Source organism: Myotis nattereri (assembly GCF_964212035.1).
Source record: "Myotis nattereri genome assembly, chromosome: 15".
NCBI classification, from domain to species: domain Eukaryota; kingdom Metazoa; phylum Chordata; class Mammalia; order Chiroptera; family Vespertilionidae; genus Myotis; species Myotis nattereri.
In genome coordinates this window covers 23,691-39,707 of record NC_138090.1, presented here as the reverse complement: position 1 = coordinate 39,707, position 16,017 = coordinate 23,691, and the positions used below count along the sequence as shown (strand labels likewise).

Below are 16,017 nucleotides of genomic sequence, written 5' to 3'. Positions count from 1 at the left end.
ACAAGAAATGGGTACAAGAACAACATTGGGTGTTTCCGTCTCTAAAACAGTCATTCCGAGTGTGCATACGCCCATTAGAATTGAAATATGGACAAGAGCATTAGACTATTATCAAACTTTTTCATCAGGAACCTCGACTAGAGCCCTTGTGTCTCTGTCCGTCTTTCCGTCCGTCTGTCTGTCTGTCTGTCTGTCTGTGCTGCTTCTGAGATAAATGCAGGTGCAAACACCTGGACCTGCTTCCAGACCAGGGGTAGCTGAGTCCACATGGAGGACCAAGGTGTGCATAGCTCATGCTCTGTGATACACTTTCCTCTGGCACAGGATGTTATGGCACTCACTGGGCACTGACACAACAAGAGCACCTTTGTAGGCTGTGCACCAAACGGGGGATCCACTGACCTGCTCTTCCACACAAACATGTTCTCCTTTCCACAATGTCCCCTGAAAACCCTCACCACCCTCTCGACTGTCTTGGGGACTTGAGCATTCCCCACAAGTCTCTTCCAGCTGATGCCAGCACTCGCAAGTCTTCAGCCCAGCTGCTTGTGTGAGGGTTTTTTTGCAGATGGCAAAGGACATGGCATCCATTGTGATGTGGAACAGTCCTATGCACAGAGTCCTTGAAAAAAACGATGGCCTCAGCATGTCAAGAATGGGAACCTCTTTTCCTACAGTGATTGAGGACTTGGAGGGAGGGAGTGACCTGAACACCTCAGAACCAAGCATTGAGCCACAGGTTCACACTCGCCTTTTCCCACATTGCCCGAATCCTGGCACAGCACCTGGGTAGCAGGTGAAACCTGGCCTTTGAAATCCTCTTTTCTGTGGGTCTGAGCTGACTCTGGAGGAGCCATCCCTGACTCCTAGAGCTGATGACGCCCAGGCGGGGGCCCCATGTGCACGCTGGGAGCTGGGCTCTGTTTCCCAGGTCCCGAAGGGTACCCCAGCCCCGAGCCTCGCCTTGGAAGATCACCCATTGTCAAGTGGCTCAGCACCTCTGCTCACTATGTCTCAGTGGGTGAACAAAAGGTTTTTCAGAATCAAGTCCTCATTCACACGACAAATGCTGCTGCCCCTTGGCCCCAAACGTCCACATACAGGATCTGCTTGCAATGATCACGCCTTCATGTGTTCCATAGATGTTTTCCAGCTCACAATCATTAGCCTTCATCTTCAGGCACAGCTTTTTCTCCCATGTCTTTCCATTTACAATGGGAGGAATCTGAGTTCCTTTGCAAGGAACGGGCAAATTTTCCAGGATGGGATGGTCAGCTCTTTGTATGGATGTGTGTTGACAGGTTTGCATGGGACATAGTGTGAACATTCAGGAAGCAGAATTCTCCCCATGATTAAGGAAGAAAAGGGGTGGGTGGTTGCAATAAACTCGGATACCTTTTGTGGGGAGGCTACGAGGAAAATGGACACGTTGCTGGTTTACTTTGAATGTGTTCTGTATCTGAGACACACAGGGAGAGGGGCAGGGAGAGGGAAAGAAAGAGAAACCTGGATGTGCCAGACCAAAAACCAATCTGCTGATAGGCGTGCCCTTACCAGGAATCAAGGAGACTTGTTGCTTCATGCCCCCACACTGAATCATTGAGTCTCACTCGCTGACCTGTGTGTTGCTATTTGCATGACCTCTTGACTACAAACAGAAGGCGGCCCTGGGCTGGGGACACGACACGGTATGGTGATGACAAGGTTTCCATTTCTGCTGTTGTAAGGTTGCTTTGAGCATCAAGCCTGGCCTGTTTGCATCAGCACAGCAACTGACAGGTGTGGCATCAGTCCAAGTCTGCCACAAGCCGTGCCATCCTTGGTGCTCCACACAGTCGCTGCAGGGAACAAACACCTGCACAGCAGATCTTCCCAGGGACCTGGCGTGTAGGGCATGCTGTTTTGGACAGGTTTGCTCCCCTTGTTAGCGCTCTGTGTTGTGAGCACGGCCACCTTCCCGGGCAAGGTGGTTTCCCCAGCTGGGTATGTTTCCGTACAGTTAGGGCTGAATGGGACTGACTCCGTAAGGGAAGAAAGTCACGACAACCGCCTCATGGGACAGCAATACACCAGGACACTTAGGAGGAACTGACACTTAGACTCTTAGCAATACATTGATGCCTTGCTAGGCCCACATCCTCAGGACTGTACCAACCCGAGAAAGGACCCAAGCCTCCACCCTGAGAAAACCGACAAGGCAGGGCACTCCAAAGGAAGACCACCAGAAAGGCTAAAAGTCAAAGTGTCACTTAAAGAAAGAACACTGCAAACAATGCAGGCAGTATGTGTCTGCCAGCAAGGTCCATGGCCCTGATGGCTGAATGGTTAGAGCGCTGGCTGTGTGGGAGGCTGAGAGTGAGGTTCTGTGTGCTTTCATGATGTGAGGAGAGTCCCCCCCATCCCCCCCCAGGTGTGATGCGGGATGTGCCAGAGTGTCCTGTAGGAGTGGTGGGGTCCCAGGTGCGTCCGCTGTGGCTTGGGTGCCGTTTGTTGGTGTGACTTTTGTTTGTGAGGCGGGAGGCAGAGCCACGTGGTCCGTGTGTCCTGTGTGTTGTTGTGTCCTGAGCGGGTTTGTGTGTCCCATGGTCCAGGTAGAGTGAAGGCTGTTGTAGAATGCCGGGAGCCGGTCCATCCTTGCTGTTTCAAGGGACCTGGCATATATAGCATACTGTTCTTAATATGTTTGCTCCCCTTAGCGCTGTGTGTTTTAACCAAGGTCACCTCTCCGAGAAAGGTTGTTTCCCCAGGTAGGAATTTTTCCCTGAAGTTAGGGAGGGAATAAAACCCCTCAACTAAGTGCCAGGCGGGTAATTAATCACTTTAACTATGAACAATCATGCTTAAGCTACATAATCTTTACTCCCTGGAATGGAGATAAGAAAAGCCCTAACCTTTGTAATAGAGATTGACAGGATTAAAATCAACTGGTATAAATACAGATGTAATAAGACAGCAAGAGACAGAACTTAGGAGACAGAAAGAAGACAGCACCTACACAGAACCTACAGACAGAAGAACTTCGCTGGAGAGAACATGGCAAAAGATCCTGGACTGAACCTGACTACAGAAATTGGCAAGAGAACCTGACTAGAACCTGGTGACTGAACTTAACTGGAGAACCTGGACAGAACCTGGCTGGAGAACCTAGCGAGGGAACATGGCTACAGAACCTGTCTGGAGAACCTGGAGAACCTGGCTGGAGAACCTAGCAAGAGAACATGGACACAGAACCTGGCTGGAGATCCTAAGCATAACTTCGCTGGAGATCCAGACCAGAACTTGGCAGGAGACCCTGACAAGAGAACCCGGCTATGATGATCAACTGAACGCTGCCTCCGTGTCATTCCTTCTTCGCCGACTCCGTCTACACCTTTGGGGACCCCTGGACCCGCTGGGGTTGGACCCCGGCAGTAGAAATGATGTGCTTGAGGTGTCCTCCTATGTCCTCGTGAGCCGTGTTGCGTCTGTGAGGTTAGGTCCGATCCTGGTGTTTGTGGGGTTCTGCTGCGTCGTTCACTTTGTGTGAAGTGAGTGCAGATGAAAGGGTGGAAAGATGTGTGGGTGTTTGAAGCTTGTGAGTTTGTGAAGAGTGCAGATGGAGCTTGTGGATGTGAAAGTTGTATGGAGCGTTGGCAGGGTGGGTGTGAGTGTGGAGGAGCCGAGGTTTTTGAGTTTGCATGTTGGTGTGCAAGTGCTTTTGAAGTTCGGAATGAAGCTGTCGTTGTCTGCCATGTGTTTGTAAGCTTTGTGCCTGGTGGTACGTGGTTGTAGGAGGGGAACGTGATCCTGCAGGAAGGCGTCAGGGTGAGGTGTGAAGGCTGTTCACAGGAGCCTGTGGAGCCCCCGAGGCATCCATGTTGCCTAGAAAGTGTTGTTTGAAATGTGAAGCCTGGTATTTGTGGTTTTTGTCCATGCTTGCTGGATTCACTAATCCTGACAATCAGACGACTCCCATTTGAGAGAGGCCAAGAAATGTTGTCCAGATGAAGTTTTCAGTGCTGGTGTCAGGGCAAATGATGGGTGGAGATGTGCAAGTGGCAGCATCTAGTGCCCTTGAAGAAGTTGCACAGGGACCCGTAAAAACCCTTGTTGGGGAGAGAAAGAGGGTAAGATAGTGTGAATATGGGCAAGTTTGTGTGGGATGTAAGGCAGAATTTGAGAGACCTTTTCCTGTGTGCCCGCCCGCACATCATGACTGTAAGTCCATTTGTGTTAGCGTTGCTTTGTTCTTGTTTTTTTTTTTTTGTTTTTTTTGTTTTGTTTTTTTTTCATAACAGAACAGCTTAGAAGTTTTATTGAATGATGGCAAAGCATGTCTGGATTGTGTCTGATGAGGAAGATGTGTCGTTGGATGATTTGCGTGGCCATGCATTGTGAAGAAGTGGTGATGTGACCCGGAGAAAGAGTAGGTGATGGCAAGGTGGCAAGCAGTGTGAATGTTTGCCAATGGTAGAGGTGTGTGGGGTGTCCCTTGGTGAGGCTTTTTTGTGGGCAGCCTTTTGAGGAGGCAGCACGTGGTGCAGGCTGAAGAGTAGCATCGTGGAGTGTAGCAGTTGCCTGTGAGTGTCCCGAAGTGCGTGGTCCCTTGCAGTGCGTGTGGAGGCAGAGACTAGGCATGGTGTTTTGCTGTTGCCACCATGAATGTGGTGAGGTCGGAAGCAGGCATGTTTGTGTGTCGGCACGGTGATCGGTTCGAGTGTGTGGCTGCGTGTGTCAGGTTCCCTTGTGTGATATTTAGTGAAGGGCATGTTTGTGGGCTAGGGGTTTGGTCCCCTGTGATTGCAGGAGGCAAGTGATCGTGGAGTTGTCTCTGTGGGGTGGATGTTTGTATGTGTGTTTTCTGTTGTTTCTGCCTCCCTTGGACGATTTGTGAAAGATGGAAGAAGAAAATGTGCTTGTTTGAGGATGAAGCCCCCAAAGGGGGTCATTGTGTGAATGCAGTATTTTCTCGAGAGAAGGCGCGGAGAGGTGTTGTTGAAAAGAGAAAAGGCTGTGCATGTTGTGGCCTGGGCCCGTTGCATTCGAGGAAGGGAGCGAAAGGTCGTAATTTCCCTGTGTGCTTCGTTGGTGCATTGCGCATGCGAAGGCGGCGATTTCGAAAGGAGCCCTTTTTTGTTGAGGCCTTTTGAAGCGTTTTTCTTTTCTTTGGACTGCCAAGACAGCAGGTTGTAGGGGCCAACCCGACAAGACGCTGCCTGTGAGAGCCTTGGTGAGGCGAAGCGATCGTCTGCTGCCCTCTTGTGGCCGTTGTAGAAAAACACAGTGCGCCTTTGTCCTTGGTGCTGAAATGTGAGGTCCCAGCCAATGTGCCGGAAAAAAAGGGGCCCAAGAAATGTCAGAAAGTGTTGTCGGCTGTCCAGGGGGGCCATGATTCCGTGGTTGAATAGAGTGAAGTGACGGTTGTCTACTTGTGAGGTTTTTGTGTCCAGGCTGGCAGGCCTGCCGAGGGAGGCCGCGGAGAGCGCTGCCGTGGGTTGGTGTGAGCAGGTGCGTTGAGGATGTGAGTTGTTCCCCTGTGTGCAGGCATGGTTGATGCAAGGAGTCGTTGTCCAGGAGTCGGCGATGGTGGAGCCTGCAGTCCGTCGTTGGAGTGTTTTGTGTATTGTGAGAAGCTATTGTTGGCGCCGTGGTCCTGGAGAGGCAAGCATTGTGGAGTCCCTCCGTGACCTGGGGGCCGCTGTGATTGCTGCAGACATCTGTGGTGACCGTGTGGAAGCTGCTGTTTTTGTGCCGTTTTTCCAGAAAGCAGAGAGTGTTGGTTGTAGCAGGTGTATGTGTGAAGCTGATGCAGCGAGCAGCATGGGCCCTTGCTGGTGTTCCCTGTGAAAGATGTGCATTTGCAACCTTCGCAGGCACCGTCAGCGGAAAGAAAGATGCCTCGTTGTGCCTATTTTGAGCCCGTGGCATGCGTAGGCATTGCTGTTGAAGTGGGCATGTGCTCCAGGAGGATGGTTGTGTTGTTTTCCCCGTGGTCATTTTGAATGTGATGATCACGCATCCGTGTGTCCTGGTTTGTGAATGTTGTGAATCGTTTGAAGTTGCCAGGGCAAGCTGAGTGTGTTTGAACTGAGGTGGGGCAAGAGAAGCCATGTGTGTGTAAAGGTCCATGCATGTTTGTCTGTCCTTTTTTTGTTGCAGTCCTTGTGCGAGTAGGACGCTCCAGAAATAAGCTGTGTGGGAGCCCATGTGGTTTTGGTGAGAGGACTGCAGTTGTGAATGCGTGTCCCCGGTTGTCCAGCAGGTGGAGCCAAGAGCTCGGCGAGGAGGAATGTGTGTGTGTGTGTGTGTGTGTTTGTGTGTGTTGGAGAGAATTTGTTGTGATCATCCGTGCAGGATGTGAGTGGGCCGTTCGGGTCGAGGTGTCCCTTTGCAGCGGGTGCCTGAAAGGGGGGTGTGTGGTGGGTCCGTCCTTTTTGTCGTGGAAGCCGTGTTTGTTGTCGGCTGGAATGGCAGAATGAATTTTCGGTCAGAAAGTGCTGTAGGCAGTGTGGAGGTGTGTTTCAGAAGAAGTGCAGACTGGCAGGTAGGGAGAGTGTCCAGGGTCCGAGTGTGTTCCTTTTTTGTGTGTGTTGTGAAGGGTGCCGATGGTGGTGGCTGGTGTTCCTCCTGGTCTCGGAGTTGTTTCCCGTCGTGCAGTGATGGTGAAGCTCTTATACGCGTGTGAGAGGTGATGTGCGAACTCGTATTTTCGGTTGTTTTTTCTTTGTTTCATGGTATTTAAAAACCAAGAGAAATCACCAGAAATAGAAGTGTCTGTTTTCCTATGGTTGCAAATATCGAAAAATCTGTGTATGTGACACGGCGCCGGAGTTGAGTGACGGGTTTTGGAAATGCCGAGTGGATACAGCGAGCTGAAGTGGCTCGCCATCACTGCGCCCAGGAAGTCCTGGTCTCCAAGGCTGACCTTGCCATGGGCCTTGTGAGGTCGTCCCCCCCCCCCCCCCCCGCTTCCCTGTGGGCTTGGTTGTTTTGCACGTGAATGCAGGGCTTCCCTGTCTTTGTTTTGCAAATCGTGACCTTTGTGGGGTATTTATTTGCATATCTTTTGTGTTATGCAAATGGAGTGTTGGCATTCCATTGTGTTGTGGAGATGGGAGCGCCCCCGGGTTGTTTGTGTTGTGGGCACGTCCCTTCCCCCAGTGTGTGGCCCTGTCTTTTTTGCATGGAGCCCAATGTTCCAAAATGCCTAAGCCGGGCTGCATGTGCCCTGAAAAGGTTGTTTGAGTGTGAGCGTGTGGCAGGTGAGCTGGTGTTAGGGAAAAAGGTGTTTTGCCATTTGTTAGGTGCCTTGAGTCCCACGGTCCCCCTGTCCATTGTGCTGTGCGTTTTTCTTGCTCCCCCCGCCCCCCCCCCCCCGAGTGTTTTAAGTGAGGCCAGCCCCCCATGTTGCGAGGAGCTGGTTTTGTGGAGGGTTGGCTTGTCGTTGGGGTATGGAATGGTGTGATGTGTTACGGTGGCAAAGGGTTTGTGTGTGAGTGGTTGAGTGAAGGATGGGCTTCCCAGTGGAAGCCTGCGAAGGTGTTTTTGTGTTGTTGTGGGGGAGGTGAGGGCCCCCATCCATGAGAGGAGTGAGGGTCCGTGCCCCCCCCCCACCCCCAGCTGTGTCCCTGAGCCCGTGCAGGCTGGAGTTTGTGAGCTCACAGTCGTGCCGGTGTTTGAGCCTGTTGGGTGAGTCCCTGTGATGGGGTGGGTGTTGGATGTCAGGTTTTTGCCATGAATGGGTGGGTGCGATTGGAGAAGCTGTCATGTGGCATGTGGCATTTCCCTCCCGTCCTCGGATGTGGTTTGAAGGGCAGGATGGAGTGTTGATGCCATGGGAGTGGTTTGAACAGTGTCGTCGTAGGAGCAAGCGGATGGGATGTTTGTGGTCGGTGTGTTTGTTTGTTGAATGTGTTTTCCTGTGGCTTTTTCAGGTTTGCGTTTGTCCGTGAGGGAAGCGGAGCGCAGCGGCATCAGCAAGGGAAGAGGCGGAAGTGCCCGGTGGGGATGTCCTGGGAAGGCAAGCGTTGAATTGCAAAGGAGTTTGTGGTGGTTGTTCCTGTCCTCAGGCCCTGTGTTCCCTGCGGAAGATGGATTTGCATGTGGCTGGAGGCTTTTGTGGTTTTGTGTTTGAGCGTGGGTGGTTGTGAAATGTATTGTCTGTTTGAAGTGGCGTTTGTTGGTCCCCCTGCGGGCACAGTTGCGGCCCGTGTCTCGGAGCAGAAGTCACAGTCTTGTGATGGTTTCAATGGCACGCCTGAGTGTCCTGCAGTTATATCCATTAATGTTTTCGCCTCCAAGCGTCGAGGTTTGGTCGTTTAGGTTTGTCGTTGGTCCCCGATGTGTTCTGCAGGCGTGGATTTGAAGTGACGCATGGAGCTTTGTTGGTGTGATTTCGTTTGTGTGGCGAGAGCAAGGGCAGCGTCGGGTGTCAAGTCCTTGAGTCGACTTTGGTAGGATTTGGAAGGAGGAAGTGGATGTGGGTATTTGAAATGGCTGGTCGTGTCGTTGCTGGAAGGGAGGGAGGGAGGGAGGGAGGAAGGGGTATAGGTTTGTTTCGGAGCAAGGCAATGTTTGTGTTGCAGAAGGTCTGCGTTTGTGGCGTGATTGTGTATTTTGCCCCGCTGCGTGTCGTTGTTGAGATTCGGCAGAGGTTCCGTTTGCCTGCATGCAAGGCCGTTTTCCCTGAGTGTTCCTTGTGCATGTGGTGGAGCTGGTTCCGTGGGTTTGTTGTGGTTGTGTGTTTCTCACGGTCCTTGTATGCATTTGTAGCAGAATGGTCTTATGAGCTAGGTTTCGTGGCCCTATTGGTCGAGTGTGTGTTTTGTGTGTGTTGTTTGCAGGATTTTTCCTGGTGATGCATCTGTGAAGCTTCCATCGCTGGTCCAAAGGTGTTGGTGTTGTTGCGAGGGAGGGCAGAGGCGATGTGGGGGTGTAGGGGAGAGGCGGGAGTGTGTTTGAAGGAGTTGTGCCGTGTGCTTTCGAGGCCAAGCCGTGGTCTTCCTTTTGTAGGAGAATGTGTTTGAGGCGAGCCTTGTGAGTCGGCTGGAAGTGTAAGTGGGAGTATGGCAGTGGCAGGTCCTGGTGGTGAGACGTGATGTGTGGTATGGGCCTCAGTGAGTGTGCCATTTTGTGAGCTTGTGCGATTGTTTGGCCCCGGCAGGCTGTGAGCGATGAGGCAGTGAGAGAGAGGTGTCGGGCAAGTGGTTTGTTTTGAAGTGATGTTCATGTCCTTTCCTTGGGAAGTGGCTGAGTGTTGTGTGGCATGGTCTGTGTGGCAGGCAGTGTCCAGTGTGTCCGTGTTCGCTGATGGAGAGATAGAGATAGAGAGAGAGAGAGAGAGAGAGAGAGAGAGAGAGAGGTGTTGTGTGAAGATGTGATTATTTTGAGTGCATGTTGGATGGTGAGCGTTTTGTCTTGTTGGTTAAGGAAGTGAGTGTCATCCATGTGTGTCCTGTGATTGTTGTGCAGGCATTGTCGTGTGGAGTGGAGCAGAAGGCATCCGTTTGTAAAGTGAAAGAGAAGAGGCCATTGTCGATTTTGGGCAGAAATGTGTTTGGCAAGGTGTTGTTGCTTGCAAGTGCTGGGTTTCCTAGGGCTAAAGGTTGATGGAGGTGTGGATGGGCCATTGTGGAGGGGATGAGGGCGGAGGTGGCTCCCTGTAGGCGTGGCCATGTGTGTGTGTCTGCGGAAAGGGCAGGCGATGGTGCCGTGTGGCTGGAAGTGTTGTTTTTTGGATGGCATTCGGTTTGGCATGGGGAGGAAGGGTGAGGCTTTGTGTTTGTTGCGGGAGCCGGGTGTTGTTTCGGGCGTCGTTTCGGTGGCAGTGTGTGTGGAGAGGGTGCAGCGGTCGTGTGTGTTGTGTGGGAGGGAGGCTGTCCGGTGGGGCGAGGTGCGTGTGGCTGTGAGCGTGGGCTGAGTGCGGTGGGACAGGTGGTGTGTGTGTGTGTGTGTGTGTGTGTTTGTCCCAGGGCACATAAACATCATCCTGTGTTCCACTCGGGGCAGGGTGTGGTGAGCGGCCACCGTTTCTGCGGGAGCATGGATGAAGACGGGCAGGCGTGGTGGGGCAAGGGAGATGGGAGTGTGTCGGAGTGAGGAGGCGTGTGTCCCAGGCACTGCAGCTGTTTGTGAGCAGCAGGGGATGCATTGTGTTTTTTGCGAGGCTGAGAGGCCGTGTCGTTGGAGAGTGCAGGTGGTGCATAGCGATCCCAGCGGGTCCATGTGGTGATGAGGCAAGGGAGGCCGTGCGAGGCGCCTCTTGTCCCCTAGGTGGAGGTCTAGATGCCGTTTGGCTGGATGGAGTCGTGGCGTCGGTCCCCGTTTGTCCCGAAGTGGCTTTGGAGGCGATTGGAGTGCGGGTAGTGATTTTGCTGCCGGGCACTGTTGAGTTTTGGTGAGGCCATTGGAATGTGTCCCCTCCGGGCATGCGCGATGAAGTCTCCGCCCCGCAAGGTTCCCGCGGTTGGAAATCCCGCCGAAAGGTCTTTAAAAGCCGGCTCCTGCCCTGCCTGGTTTTTGTCGGCATCGCGGGTGAGGCAGGCGTTGTGCGGCTGATGGAATGGATGCGGAAGTCCTGAGCCGTGTGTCACGGTGCGTTGTTCGTTGGGCAAGGTCGTCCCCCGCTGTCGGCTGAGGTAAGTGGTGGAGTTGTGTGTTGATTGTGTGGTTCCGTTGGTGTGGGAGTGGGCGCGTGTGTTGTGTTTGGGTGGTTCCTTGTGCACACGGTGGCGTTTTTGGAGGGTGGTTTTCGCGGGTGGTGAGGGAGAGTAATGTGTGTACGTGTGTATGTTGTGGAGCATGTAGGTGGTGGGTGGTTGCCGTGTTGGTGAGTCCTCGCGTGTGTCTGAGCAGACCGGGATGTTGCTTGTCATGTGAGCGTGTTGCCATGGGTCTTCCGTTGTGCTTGTGCAAGTGTCCCTGACGCAGTGGAATGGTCAGAGCGTGCGATGCTGGTTTTGTAAAAGGTGTTTCAGACTCCCCCCCCCGCCCCCCGTCAGTTTTCCGTCTCTCTGTCCCTTCATTCCTGCCCGTGCTTCGAAGGTGTTTCCTGCGAGAAGGCTGAGGGAAGGGCGGTGTCCCCGCTGGCTGTCGGGTGTGATGGACGAGGCCAGGTGGGTGCTGTGGTAGTGTCCCTGGCGAAATTTGTTTTGATGTGGGTGGGTGGGAGGGAGGGAGGGAGGGAGGGAGGGAGGGAGGAAGGAAGGAAGGAAGGAAGGAAGGGTTGCAGAGAAAGAAAGATGGATGGATGGATGTGAGAGGTCGTTGAATTGTGATTGTTAGTTTTCTAGAGTTGCGTTGAGTGTTGCATGTGTTTGTTTTGAATGGTTGTAGGTGGAAGCCGTTTGTCCGATGCAGGTCGTGTCTGTTTGTGTGGGTGTGTTTGGGGTGTTCCTGGCATGATGGGTGCTGTTCCGTGTGTTTATTGATCCTTGGTGATGTGGCATGTGGACGGTCGTCGTCTGTTCCCATTGTTTGCACAGGCCTCGTGTGGGCAGCTGTTGGAGGGAGCCGCGACGGACCGGTGGAGGGGGTGGTGAGTTGTGCCAGCCCTGTGGTGGGTGCTGTGCAGGCGTGTGAGGGTCTCCTCCCCGTCCCCCGCAACAGTGTGCGTGGTGCGGTTTGGGTTCCTTGCCAGTTTGTGTGGTGAAGGCCGGTGTCGAAATGTTTGTTGTTTTTCTTTTTCAGGGGAAGTGATTTATGGAAGGTGGACATTCCTGTTTGGCCATCCCGGCGAGGTCGTTGTTTGGAGCTTCCCTGGGCAGTGTCCCAGGGTGTCCTGGAGCGGACGTCTTTCTGCCGTGAAGAGGTAAGAAGGTGTTCTGGTGGAGAAGGGTGAGATTCGGTTGTAGTGACAGGAGGTGCAGAGAGCAGGAGCGTTTGCTGAGAAGGCCATGTCGCGTTGTGGAAGAGCTGAGCGTCCTGGCCTTGTTGTGGAGGCGCATGTCTGAGAAGAAGGCCACCAGGTCCGCTGAGGTCTTAAAGGGCAAGCGAGGATTTCTTGAGCTGGCCATCGACCGCAGGGACAGCCCCCTGCCGCAGCAGGCCCAAGTGCAGTGCCAAGTACAGGGGTTACAGTTTACTATGAAATGTTGTTGAGGCCCAGAGAAACATGTGTCTTTGAATTTTTGTGCCCCTAGTATGGAGGAAAGTGTGTGTATGTATAGTTTTTGCAGTCCTTTGTGTCCCAAATGTGGGATGAGATTTTCGGGGCTCTGGAGAAAGAAGGCTTGCGTGCTGGGAAGGGGCTCTGAGACCGTCTGTGAAGGCCCGTCCTGATGTGAGTCCCTTGCTATGCATGTGTTGTAGGAACCTCCAGCACAGCATGATCCCTCTGGCCAAAGCAGGAGATATGCAGCAGAGTCCAGCATGTGTGTCAGGATCTTCCTGAGCTAGTCTCTGAGAGAGTGACAGGTGAGCCCATGGTTATGTGTCTTGTGTTTTTTGTGAAAAAGGCTGCGTCCTGTCGTGTTTTTGAGTGATTTGCATTCCGTGTTTGTGTTTGTGGATGTGCCCGTGTCGCATGTTGAGTCTTTGAAGCATTGCTGCTCATTTTTGTAGGTGAAAAGGAAGCGTGGATGTGAGGGCGATCTTGCTGCGACATCTGTCACCCCATTGATCGCCAGGGTTGATTCAGCTGATGTGGCTGGCTAGGCGGGTGTCCCCCTCCTCCCTCACCGATCCATGTGCGTCCCTCCCGAAGCTGCGCGCTTGGTCGAAGAGGACGACCTTCCCCCCCGGGGAGAGGACCGGTCTTCGGTCAAGGGTATACGAGTAGCTGCGCTCCCCTGCTAGAACCTCCAAACAAGCTCTCAAGGAAGCAGGTACGTGTTTCTGTTGGATGGCTCAGAGCAGGAGGTTGTTGTGCTTTGCGTGTGGTCCCGAATTGCATGTGTGTGTGGAGTGTTGTAGGGGATGGAGATGCTGGGGCACGGAGGACCATGCTCTTCTCTGAAGTTTTGACCCATGCAGTGAAAGTGAGGAATTGTGGAGGCTGGCTTTGTGTTTGCTGAGTTGGGACAGGTAGATAGGATTCGTGTGTGTGTGAGTGAGTGTGTGATGTTGTATGTGTTGTCCCTGATGTTGTGTGAAACGGTGCAGTCATTTAGTATTTGTGCAGACGATTGGAATGTTGTGCTTGGATCCCTGTGGTTCTTGTCTGTTGAGCTGGTTCCTGAGGAAGACGGTGTGTGTTTTCCTCTTTGCCGAGTGTGTTCCAGCCTAAGAGTGTGTTGTCCAACCCCTGGGTGAGTGTGGCTTTTTTTTTTTTATCGCTGGAAGGTTGAGTTGATGTGTGTTAGGCGTCGTTGGTGTTTTCTGTTCGTTTCCTGGGTCATGAGGAGCGTAGTCCGTGGGTTGTGTTTGGAAGCAACAGGAAGAATACATGTTGTGTGGCACGCCCATGCGCAAGAAAGCGCCGTGTGGATGCGTCGTATTTTGATTGTAGCCTCCGTGTCCCTGTGTTGCCTGTGAGTCCTCGGTGTACTGCCGTGGAGGCAGGGTGACACAAGAGAGGAGCGGTCAGCCTGTTCCCTTTGGTAGTCGTTTGGAAGCAGAGGTCCATGTCTTTCATGTGGTGTCTATGTGTGTCCTCCCAAGCGATTTTTTCACGCAGGCTGTTTGAAAAGGACAAGTATGTTGTGAATTTGGTGTTGGACTAGGGGTTGTGAAAGGCTGTCTCTTGTTCTGCAGAGGTTTGAGTCATGTGGGGCAGGAGGGCCAGGGAGTTTTGGTTGGGCCGTGAAGGTTCCAGGACAGTGCAGGCTGGGAGGCGTTTGGGTGAAGCCCTCTTGGGGAGGGCCCTTGCATGTTATGGCGTCCTTGTGTGTTGTTGCGTGGTGGGTGGTGCTTGTGTGATGGAGTCCCATGTTGGAGGGAGAGCAAGTGTGTGAGAAAGGGAGTGTCATGCCATGTGAAGAGCGGTGTTTGTGCTTGGAGGTAGGGGAGCCTTGTGAGACCATTTGTCTTGGTTGTGTGAGAAATGTGCATTTTCTCCTTGTCGTCATGCAATCTATGTGTGAATTTTTCTGGCGGAGTGGGCTATCCACATGGTTTCCTTGTATGTCAATTTTTTTTTAGTATCTGCCTTCTTTATTTTAGAAGACAAAGTGTCTTCTCGATTGCCCTAAAAGCTGGCCATGTATATTTTTAGCATAGTGGCCTTTTTTTTGTGCTGTGTCTCTTGAGCGGTGCATGTGTGCTTTCCTTCTGTGGTATGTGAACGGTCTGCTGTCTGTGGCTGGTTCTTTGTGAAAGCTGCAGCGGTGGTTGAGTTCCCATGTTTTTTTTTGGGGGGGGGTGTGGCTGGGTGGGTGGGTGGGTGGGTGGGTGGGTGTGTGTGTGTGTGATGGATGACGATGATCCTGTTTTCAAAGTGTCTGGGGATGTGTGTTGCATGGATGTCCCCGAATGAAAGAGTGGTGAACGATGCGGTTGTCCTCGTTCAGATGGCTTTATGTTGCCGTGGTTTTTTTCTGTCATTCGTCCGTGCACAGCGTCTTTCAAAATGCTGTGTGTTTCCTAAGGCAGTGGAATCCATGGGAACTGCACGGAGCTTTTGCAGAGTGACTCTGAAAGGGGAATGTCCATGGAAAAGCAGGGAGGGTGAGAGGCTGAAGTGAATTTTCTGATGTTGTTGATGTCTATCATGGCAGGCTTTTCCATGACAGTCTATGTTGTGTATCGTTTGACAGAGAGGAACGGAGAGGGAGAGGCACGGGATGCAGAGGCGGAACCATGGATCGTCTGCTTTCTTCACAGGTTGAAGTGGCGATGGCTGTCCCTACCTGAGAGGTACCCATGTTTGGCTGTTATGGAACCTGGGGCATTTCATGGTGCAGGCGGATGCTCTGTCCAGGGATCCCAAGCGGTTTGTGGACATGTCCGTGTTTGCAGTGGCATGGGCATGTTCCTGAACTTGAGTGATTTTGAGATGAGGTCTATGTGTGTTGGTTCTGGGAATTGTCTGTTAGCCAAGCATGTGTGTGAATCTGTAAAGGTTGGATGAGCATTGCCGTTGTAGAAGTGTGCAGGTGAGAGACACGGAGAGGACGAATAGGGGTGTGAGTGATGTGTGTGTAGCAGAGTGAGCCTTTGATGGGTCATGGTCTGAAGATGTTTTTTCTGTGTCCAGTGTTTCTCCTTGTTCCCATGAGTGGCGTGTGGACCGAAGAGTCTTGTGTTTTAAACGGGTGTGGTGCACGTCCCCATGCTGTAGGTGTGATCTGTGTGCCTATTTGTGTGTCCTGTAGGAGAGGAGGGAAGATCCTTCGTAGGTGTTGTTTTCTTGCACGGACCTGTTTTTCTTTGTGTGTTTTCTTTGTGTTGTGCCGTCAAGGTGCATGGGAAGCCATCATCCTCAGCTTTGAAAGAAAAGATGGATGTACAATAGGTGTAGGTGTGTCTATTGTAAAGAATGGCTTTGTTTGTAGGTGAAAAAAATATTATTTAAAGGATATACTGTTGATTGCAAGTGATTTGGTGGTAGGACATGTGGAGTAGATGGAAAGATTGTGGAGGAGGAGGAGGAGGAGGAGGAGGAGGAGGAGGAGGAGGAGGAGGAAGCAGGTGAGTGCCCTGTATGTGTGGTTTTGGAATGTGGGGAGGTGATATTGTGTAGCAATGTATGCGAGCAGTGGCTTTTATATACTGTTTGTGTTTGATTTCTGTTATTTTGAGCCTGCCATGTGTTTTTTTTCGGGCTGCCTGCCTGCTGTTTCCATGTCTTTTTTCCACACCAATGTTGTAATCTGTGTCATGGCCAGCAATGGGAGTGTGTGTGTGTGTGTGTGTGTGTGTGCAGTTCAGTATCTGTTGTTTGTATGTTCTCTGGCTTGTTATAAGAGTGGAGTGTTTCGGTTCTGTTGTTGGGTGTGCATGTCATGTCAGCGCTGGAGAGTGTGATGTTGGAGCCATGCATTGTACTGTACAGATAGAGGGTCTGTCTGTGCACTTGTTCCTGGTGATAGCTAGCTGCAGGGAAGCTTGCGGATGGAGGTCTGATGATGGCCAGGTTAGGGCAGAGTGTTTGTTTCTGTC

General features: G+C 52.2%; 1 long non-coding RNA gene across 1 annotated transcript; it reads left to right on the top strand.

Moving 5' to 3' along the window:
* Nucleotides 1-8,950: 8,950 nt before the first annotated feature.
* Nucleotides 8,951-15,413, top strand: LOC308531319. Its single transcript, XR_013996916.1, has 7 exons — nucleotides 8,951-10,616; nucleotides 11,023-11,093; nucleotides 11,463-11,515; nucleotides 11,668-11,788; nucleotides 12,289-12,393; nucleotides 12,541-12,803; nucleotides 14,740-15,413. It is a non-coding gene; the product is annotated as an uncharacterized lncRNA (long non-coding RNA).
* Nucleotides 15,414-16,017: the final 604 nt, after the last annotated feature.